This window comes from Phyllobates terribilis, unplaced genomic scaffold, assembly GCF_046119375.1.
Source record: "Phyllobates terribilis strain yellow unplaced genomic scaffold, ASM4611937v1 Scaffold_12__6_contigs__length_324123572, whole genome shotgun sequence".
NCBI classification, from domain to species: Eukaryota; Metazoa; Chordata; class Amphibia; order Anura; family Dendrobatidae; genus Phyllobates; species Phyllobates terribilis.
Window position 1 is genome coordinate 171,573,263 of NW_027362772.1, and position 9,435 is coordinate 171,582,697.

The window sequence follows — 9,435 nt, forward strand, 5'->3', positions numbered from 1 at the left end:
CATTTTTACGGCGTTTATCCGACTTTCAGATAGGGCAAATGTCAGTGAGCGTTCGGATTTCAGTTCCAGAGTGATTTGCCCAATGAGTCCTTGATATTTAGTCGTTTTCAGCCAATTTTCTGGATTTTTGAAAATTTCACTTTTTTGTGAAAATATCCACTAAATGAGGGAATAATATGTGTGAGGGTACCCCAGGAGAGTTCCAAATGTGTGTGGGTAGAATATATATCCCACGGCAGTGAAATTGAAAAAAGTTAAACAATTTTTTTTTTGGACTTAGTCATTTTTCCGGCGTTTATCAGACTTTCAGAGGGGGCAAATGTCAGTGAGCGTTCCGATTTCATTTCCAGAGTGATTCGACCAATGAGTCCTTGATATTTAGTCGTTTTTAGCCAATTTACTGGATTTTTGAAAATTTCACTTTTTTGTGAAAATATCCACTAAATGAGGGAACAATATGTGTGAGGGTACCCCAGGAGAGTTCCAAATGTGTGTGGGTAGAATATATATCCCACGGCAGTGAAATTGAAAAAAGTTGAACAATTTTTTTTTTGGACTTAGTCATTTTTCCGGCGTTTATCAGACTTTCAGATAGGGCAAATGTCAGTGAGCGTTCCGATTTTAGTTCCAGAGCGATTCGCTCAATGAGTCCTTGATATTTAGTCGTTTTCAGCCAATTTTCTGGATTTTTGAAAATTTCACTTTTTTGTGAAAATATCCACTAAATGAGGGAATAATATGTGTGAGGGTACCCCAGGAGAGTTCCAAATGTGTGTGGCTAGAATATACACCCCACGGCAGTGAAATTGAAAAAAGTTGAACAATTTTTTTTTTGGACTTAGTCATTTTTCCGGCGTTTATCAGACTTTCAGATAGGGCAAATGTAAGTGAGCGCTCCGATTTCAGCTCCAGAGCGATTCGCCCAATGAGTCCTTTATATTTAGTCGTTTTCAGCCAATTTTCTGGATTTTTGAAAATTTCACTTTTTTGTGAAAATATCCACTAAATGAGGGAATAATGTGTGTGAGGGAACCCCAGGAGAGTTCCAAATGTGTGTGGGTAGAATATATATCCCATGGGGGTAAAATTGAAAAAAATTTTTTTTTAGACTTAGTTATTTTTCCCGCGTTTATCGGACTTTCAGACAGGGCAAATGTCAGTGAGCATTCCGATTTCAGTTCCAGAGCGATTCGCCCAATGAGTCCTTGATATTTAGTCATTTTCAGCTGATTTACTGGATTTTTGAAAATTTCACTTTTTTGTGAAAATATCCACTAAATGAGGGAATAATATGTGTGAGGGTACCCCAGGAGAGTTCCAAATGTGTGTGGGTAGAATATATATCCCACGGGGGTAAAATTGAAAAAAGTTTAAAAAATTTTTTTGTTAGACTTAGTCATTTTTCCGGCGTTTATCAGATTTTCAGATAGGGCAAATGTCAGTGAGCGTTCCGATTTCAGTTCAAGAGCGATTCGACCATTGAGTCCTTGATTTTTAGTCGTTTTCAGCCAATTTTCTGGATTTTTGAAAATTTCACTTTTTTGTGAAAATATCCACTAAATGAGGGAATAATATGTGTGAGGGTACCCCAGGAGAGTTCCAAATGTGTGTGGGTAGAATATATATCCCACGGGGGTAAAATTGAAAAAAGTTGAAAAAAAATTTTTTTTAGACTTAGTCATTTTTCCGGCGTTTATCAGACTTTCAGATAGGGCAAATGTCAGTGAGCTTTCCGATTTCAGTTCCAGAGTGATTTGCCCAATGAGTCCTTGATATTTAGTCGTTTTCAGCCAATTTTCTGGATTTTTAAAAATTTCACTTTTTTGTGAAAATATCCACTAAATGAGGGAATAATATGTTTGAGGGTACCCCAGGAGTGTTCCAAATGTGTAGAATATATATCCCACGGGGGTAAAATTGAAAAAAGTTGAAGACATTTTTTTTTTGGACTTAGTCATTTTTACGGCGTTTATCAGACTTTTAGATAGGGGAAATGTCAGTGAGCGTTCCGATTTCAGTTCCAGAGCGATTCGCCCAATGAGTCCTTGATATTTAGTCGTTTTCAGCCAATTCACTGGATTTTTGAAAATGTCACTTTTTTGTGAAAATATCCACTAAAAGAGGGAATAATATGTGTGAGGGTACCCCAGGAGAGTTCCAAATGTGTGTGGGTAGAATATATATCCCACGGGGGTAAAATTGAAAAAAGTTGAAAAAAAATTTTTTTTAGATTTAGTCATTTTTACGGCGTTTGTCAGACTTTCAGATAGGGCAAATGTCAGTGAGCGTTCCGATTTCAGTTCCAGAGCGATTCGCTCAATGAGTCCTTGATATTTAGTCGTTTTCAGCCAATTTACTGGATTTTTGAAAATTTAACTTTTTTGTGAAAATATCCATTAAATGAGGGAATAATATGTGTGAGGGTACCCCAGGAGAGTTCCATATGTGTGTGGGTAGAATATATATCCCACGGGGGAAAAATTGAAAAAAGTTGAACAATTTTTTTTTGGACTTAGTCAATTTTCCGGCGTTTATCAGACTTTCAGATAGGGGAAATGTCAGTGAGCGTTCCGATTTCAGTTCCAGAGCGATTTGCCCATTGAGTCCTTGATATTTAGTCGTTTTCAGCTAATTTACTGGATTTTTGAAAATTTCACTTTTTTGTGAAAATATCCACTAAATGAGGGAATAATATGTGTGAGGGTACCCCAGGAGAGTTCCAAATGTGTAGAATATATATCCCACGGGGGTAAAATTGAAAAAAGTTGAAGACATTTTTTTTTTGGACTTAGTCATTTTTACGGCGTTTATCAGACTTTCAGATAGGGCAAATGTCAGTGAGCGTTCGGATTTCAGTTCCAGAGTGATTTGCCCAATGAGTCCTTGATATTTAGTCGTTTTCAGCCAATTTTCTGGATTTTTGAAAATTTCACTTTTTTGTGAAAATATCCACTAAATGAGGGAATAATATGTGTGAGGGTACCCCAGGAGAGTTCCAAATGTGTGTGGGTAGAATATATATCCCACGGCAGTGAAATTGAAAAAAGTTAAACAATTTTTTTTTGGACTTAGTCATTTTTCCGGCGTTTATCAGACTTTCAGAGGGGGCAAATGTCAGTGAGCGTTCCGATTTCATTTCCAGAGTGATTCGACCAATGAGTCCTTGATATTTAGTCGTTTTTAGCCAATTTACTGGATTTTTGAAAATTTCACTTTTTTGTGAAAATATCCACTAAATGAGGGAACAATATGTGTGAGGGTACCCCAGGAGAGTTCCAAATGTGTGTGGGTAGAATATATATCCCACGGCAGTGAAATTGAAAAAAGTTGAACAATTTTTTTTTTGGACTTAGTCATTTTTCCGGCGTTTATCAGACTTTCAGATAGGGCAAATGTCAGTGAGCGTTCCGATTTTAGTTCCAGAGCGATTCGCTCAATGAGTCCTTGATATTTAGTCGTTTTCAGCCAATTTTCTGGATTTTTGAAAATTTCACTTTTTTGTGAAAATATCCACTAAATGAGGGAATAATATGTGTGAGGGTACCCCAGGAGAGTTCCAAATGTGTGTGGCTAGAATATACACCCCACGGCAGTGAAATTGAAAAAAGTTGAACAATTTTTTTTTTGGACTTAGTCATTTTTCCGGCGTTTATCAGACTTTCAGATAGGGCAAATGTAAGTGAGCGCTCCGATTTCAGCTCCAGAGCGATTCGCCCAATGAGTCCTTTATATTTAGTCGTTTTCAGCCAATTTTCTGGATTTTTGAAAATTTCACTTTTTTGTGAAAATATCCACTAAATGAGGGAATAATGTGTGTGAGGGAACCCCAGGAGAGTTCCAAATGTGTGTGGGTAGAATATATATCCCACGGCAGTGAAATTGAAAAAAGTTGAACAATATTTTTTTTGGACTTAGTCATTTTTCCGGAGTTTATCAGACTTTCAGAGAGGGCAAATGTCAGTGAGCGTTCCGATTTCAGTTCCAGAGCGATTCGCCCAATGAGTCCTTGATATTTAGTCGTTTTCAGCCAATTTTCTGGATTTTTGAAAATTTCACTTTTTTGTGAAAATATCCACTAAATGAGGGAATAATATGTGTGTGGGTACCCCAGGAGAGTTCCAAATGTGTGTGGGTAGAATATATATCCCACGGGGGTAAAATTGAAAAAAGTTGAAAAAAAATTTTTTTTAGACTTAGTCATTTTTCCGGCATTTATCAGACTTTCAGAGAGGGCAAATGTCAGTGAGCGTTCCGATTTCAGTTCCAGAGCGATTCGCCCAATGAGTCTTTGATATTTAGTCGTTTTCAGCCAATTTTCTGGATTTTTGAAAATTTCACTTTTTTGTGAAAATATCCACTAAATGAGGGAATAATATGTGTGAGGGTACCCCAGGAGAGTTCCAAATGTGTGTGGGTAGAATATATACCCCACGGCAGTGAAATTGAAAAAAGTTGAACAATTTTTTTTTTGGACTTAGTCATTTTTCCGGCGTTTATCAGACTTTCAGATAGGGCAAATGTCAGTGAGCGTTCCGATTTCAGTTCCAGAGCGATTCGCTCAATGAGTTATTGATATTTAGTCGTTTTCAGCCAATTTTCTGGATTTTTAAAAATTTCACTTTTTTGTGAAAATATCCACTAAATGAGGGAATAATATGTGTGAGGGTACCCCAGGAGAGTTCCAAATGTGTGTGGGTAGAATATATATCCCACGGCAGTGAAATTGAAAAAAGTTGAACAATTTTCTTTTTGGACTTAGTCATTTTTCCGGAGTTTATCAGACTTTCAGATAGGGCAAATGTCAGTGAGCGTTCCGATTTTAGTTCCAGAGCGATTCGCTCAATGAGTCCTTGATATTTAGTCGTTTTCAGCCAATTTTCTGGATTTTTCAAAATTTCAATTTTTTGTGAAAATATCCACTAAATGAGGGAATAATATGTGTGAGGGTACCCCAGGAGAGTTCCAAATGTGTGTGGCTAGAATATATACCCCACGGCAGTGAAATTGAAAAAAGTTGAACAATTTTTTTTTTGGACTTAGTCATTTTTACGGCGTTTATCAGACTTTCTGATAGGGGAAATGTCAGTGAGCGTTCCAATTTCAGTTCCAGAGCGATTCGACCAATGAGTCCTTGATATTTAGTCGTTTTCAGCCAATTTACTGGATTTTTGAAAATTTCACTTCTTTGTGAAAATATCCACTAAATGAGGGAATAATATGTGTGAGGGTACCCCAGGAGAGTTCCAAATGTGTGTGGGTAGAATATATATCCCACGGGGGCAAAATTGAAAAAAGTAAAAAAAAAATTTTTTCTAGACTTAGTCATTTTTCCGTCGTTTATCAGGCTTTCAGATAGGGCAAGTGTCAGTGAGCATTCCGATTTCAGTTCCAGAGCGATTCGCCCAATGAGTCCTTGATATTTAGTCGTTTTCAGCCAATTTTCTGGATTTTTGAAAATTTCACTTTTTTGTGAAAATATCCACTAAATGAGGGAATAATATGTGTGAGGGTACCCCAAGAGAGTTCCAAATGTGTGTGGGTAGAATATATATCCCACGGGGTAAAATTGAAAAAAGTTGAAAAAAAATTTTTTTTAGACTTAGTCATTTTTCCGGCGTTTATCAGACTTTCAGAGAGGGCAAATGTCAGTGAGCGTTCCGATTTCAGTTCCAGAGCGATTCGCCCAATGAGTCTTTGATATTTAGTCGTTTTCAGCCAATTTTCTGGATTTTTGAAAATTTCACTTTTTTGTGAAAATATCCACTAAATGAGGGAATAATATGTGTGAGGGTACCCCAGGAGAGTTCCAAATGTGTGTGGGTAGAATATATACCCCACGGCAGTGAAATTGAAAAAATTTGAACAATTTTTTTTTTGGACTTAGTCATTTTTCCGGCGTTTATCAGACTTTCAGATAGGGCAAATGTCAGTGACCGTTCCGATTTTAGTTCCAGAGCGATTCGCTCAATGAGTCCTTGATTTTTAATCGTTTTCAGCCAATTTTCTGGATTTTTGAAAATTTCACTTTTTTGTGAAAATATCCACTAAATGAGGGAATAATATGTGTGAGGGTACCCCAGGAGAGTTCCAAATGTGTGTGGCTAGAATATATACCCCACGGCAGTGAAATTGAAAAAAGTTGAACAATTTTTTTTTTGGACTTAGTCATTTTTCCGGCGTTTATCAGACTTTTAGATAGGGCAAATGTCAGTGAGCGTTCCGATTTCAGTTCCAGAGCGATTCGCTCAATGAGTGATTGATATTTAGTCGTTTTCAGCCAATTTTCTGGATTTTTAAAAATTTCACTTTTTTGTGAAAATATCCACTAAATGAGGGAATAATATGTGTGAGGGTACCCCAGGAGAGTTCCAAATATGTGTGGGTAGAATATATATCCCACAAGTGTAAAATTGAAAAAAGTTGAAAAAAAATTTTTTTTCGACTTAGTCATTTTTCCGGCGTTTATCAGACTTTCAGAGAGGGCAAATGTCAGTGAGCGTTCCGATTTCAGTTCCAGAGCGATTCGACCAGTGAGTCCTTGATATTTAGTCGTTTTCAGCCAATTTTCTGGATTTTTGAAAATTTCACTTTTTTGTGAAAATATCCACTAAATGAGGGAATAATATGTGTGAGGGTACCCCAGGAGAGTTCCAAATGTGTGTGGGTAGAATATATATCCCACGGGGGTAAAATTGAAAAAAGTTGAACAAATTTTTTTTTTGGACTTAGTCATTTTTACGGCGTTTATCAGACTTTCAGATAGGGGAAATGTCAGTGAGCGTTCCAATTTCAGTTCCAGAGCGATTCGCCCAATGAGTCCTTGATATTTAGTCGTTTTCAGCCAATTTACTGGATTTTTGAAAATTTCACTTTTTTGTGAAAATATCCACTAAATGAGGGAATAATATGTGTGAGGGTACCCCAGGAGAGTTCCAAATGTGTGTGGGTAGAATATATATCCCACGGCAGTGAAATTGAATTAAGTTGAACAAATTTTTTTTTGGACTTAGTCATTTTTCCGGCGTTTATCAGACTTTCAGATAGCGCAAATGTCAGTGAGAGTTCCGATTTTAGTTCCAGAGCGATTCGCCCAATGAGTCCTTGATATTTAGTCATTTTCAGCGAATTTTCTGGATTTTTAAAAATTTCACTTTTTTGTGAAAATATCCACTAAATGAGGGAATAATATGTGTGAGGGTACCCCAGGAGAGTTCCAAATGTGTGTGGGTAGAATATATATCCCACAGGGGTAAAATTGAAAAAAGTTGAAAAAAAATTTTTTTTAGACTGTCATTTTTCCGGTGTTTATCAGACTTTCAGATAGGGCAAATGTTAGTGAGCGTTCCGATTTCAGTTCCAGAGTGATTCGCACAATGAGTCCTTGATATTTAGTCGTTTTCAGCCAATATTTTGGATTTTTGAAAATTTCACTTTTTTGTGAAAATATCCACTAAATGAGGGAATAATATGTGTGAGGGTACCCCAGGAGAGTTCCAAAGGTGTGTGGGTAGAATATATATCCCACGGGGGTAAAATTGAAAAAAGTTGAAAAAAATTTTTTTTTAGACTTAGTCATTTTTCCAGCGTTTATCAGACTTTCAGATAGGGCAAATGTCATTGAGCGTTCCGATTTCAGTTCCAGAGAAATTCGCCCAATGAGTGATTGATATTTAGTCGTTTTCAGCCAATTTTCTGGATTTTTAAAAATTTCACTTTTTTGTGAAAATATCCACTAAATGAGGGAATAATATGTGTGAGGGTACCCCAGGAGAGTTCCAAATGTGTGTGGGTAGAATATATATCCCACGGCAGTGAAATTGAAAAAAGTTGAACAATTTTTTTTTTGGACTTAGTCATTTTTCCGGCGTTTATCAGACTTTCAGATAGGGCAAATGTCAGTGAGCGCTCCGATTTCAGTTCCACAGCGATTCGCCCAATGAGTCCTTTATATTTATTCGTTTTCAGCCAATTTTCTGGATTTTTGAAAATTTCACTTTTTTGTGAAAATATCCACTAAATGAGGGAATAATGTGTGTGAGGGAACCCCAGGAGAGTTCCAAATGTGTGTGGGTAGAATATATATCCCACGGCAGTGAAATTGAAAAAAGTTGAACAATATTTTTTTTGGACTTAGTCATTTTTCTGGCGTTTATCAGACTTTCAGAGAGGGCAAATGTCAGTGAGCGTTCCGATTTCAGTTCCAGAGCGATTCGCCCAATGAGTCCTTGATATTTAGTCGTTTTCAGCCAATTTCCTGGATTTTTGAAAATTTAACTTTTTTGTGAAAATATCCACTAAATGAGGGAATAATATGTGTGAGGGTACCCCAGGAGAGTTCCAAATGTGTGTGGGTAGAATATATATCCCGCGGAGGTAAAATTGAAAAAAGTTGAAAAAAAATTTTTTTTAGATTTAGTCATTTTTCCGGCGTTTATCAGACTTTCAGATAGGGCAAATGTCAGTGAGCGTTCCGATTTCAGTTCCAGAGCGATTCGACCAATGAGTCCTTGATATTTAGTCGTTTTCAGCCAATTTTCTGGATTTTTTAAAATTTCACTTTTTTGTGAAAATATCCACTAAATGAGGGACTAATATTTGTCAGGGAACCCCAGGATAGTTCCATATGTGTGTGGGTAGAATATATATCCCACGGGGGAAAAATTGAAAAAAGTTGAACAATTTTTTTTTGGACTTAGTCATTTTTCCGGTGTTTATCAGACTTTCAGATAGGGCAAATGTCAGAGAGCGTTCCGATTTCAGTTCCAGAGTGATTTGCCTAATGAGTCCTTGATATTTAGTCGTTTTCAGCCAATTTTCTGGATTTTTGAAAATTTCACTTTTTTGTGAAAATATCCACTAAATGAGGGAATAATATGTGTGAGGGTACCCCAGGAGAGTTCCAAATGTGTGTGGGTAGAATATATACCCCACGGCAGTGAATTTGAAAAAAGTTGAACAATTTTTTTTTTTGGACTTAGTCATTTTTCCGGCGTTTATCAGACTTTCAGATAGGGCAAATGTCAGTGAGCGTTCCGATTTCAGTTCCAGAGCGATTCGCTCAATGAGTGATTGATATTTAATCGTTTTCAGACAATTTTCTGGATTTTTAAAAATTTCACTTTTTTGTGAAAATATCCACTAAATGAGGGAATAATATGTGTGAGGGTACCCCAGGAGAGTTTCAAATATGTGTGGGTAGAATATATATCCCACGTGGGTAAAATTGAAAAAAGTTGAAAACATTTTTTTTTTGGACTTAGTCAATTTTCCGGCATTTATCAGACTTTCAGATAGGGGAAATGTCAGTGAGCGTTCCGATTTCAGTTCCAGAGCGATTTGCCCATTGAGTCCTTGATATTTAGTCGTTTTCAGCTAATTTACTGGATTTTTGAAAATTTCACTTTTTTGTGAAAATATCCACTAAATGAGGGAATA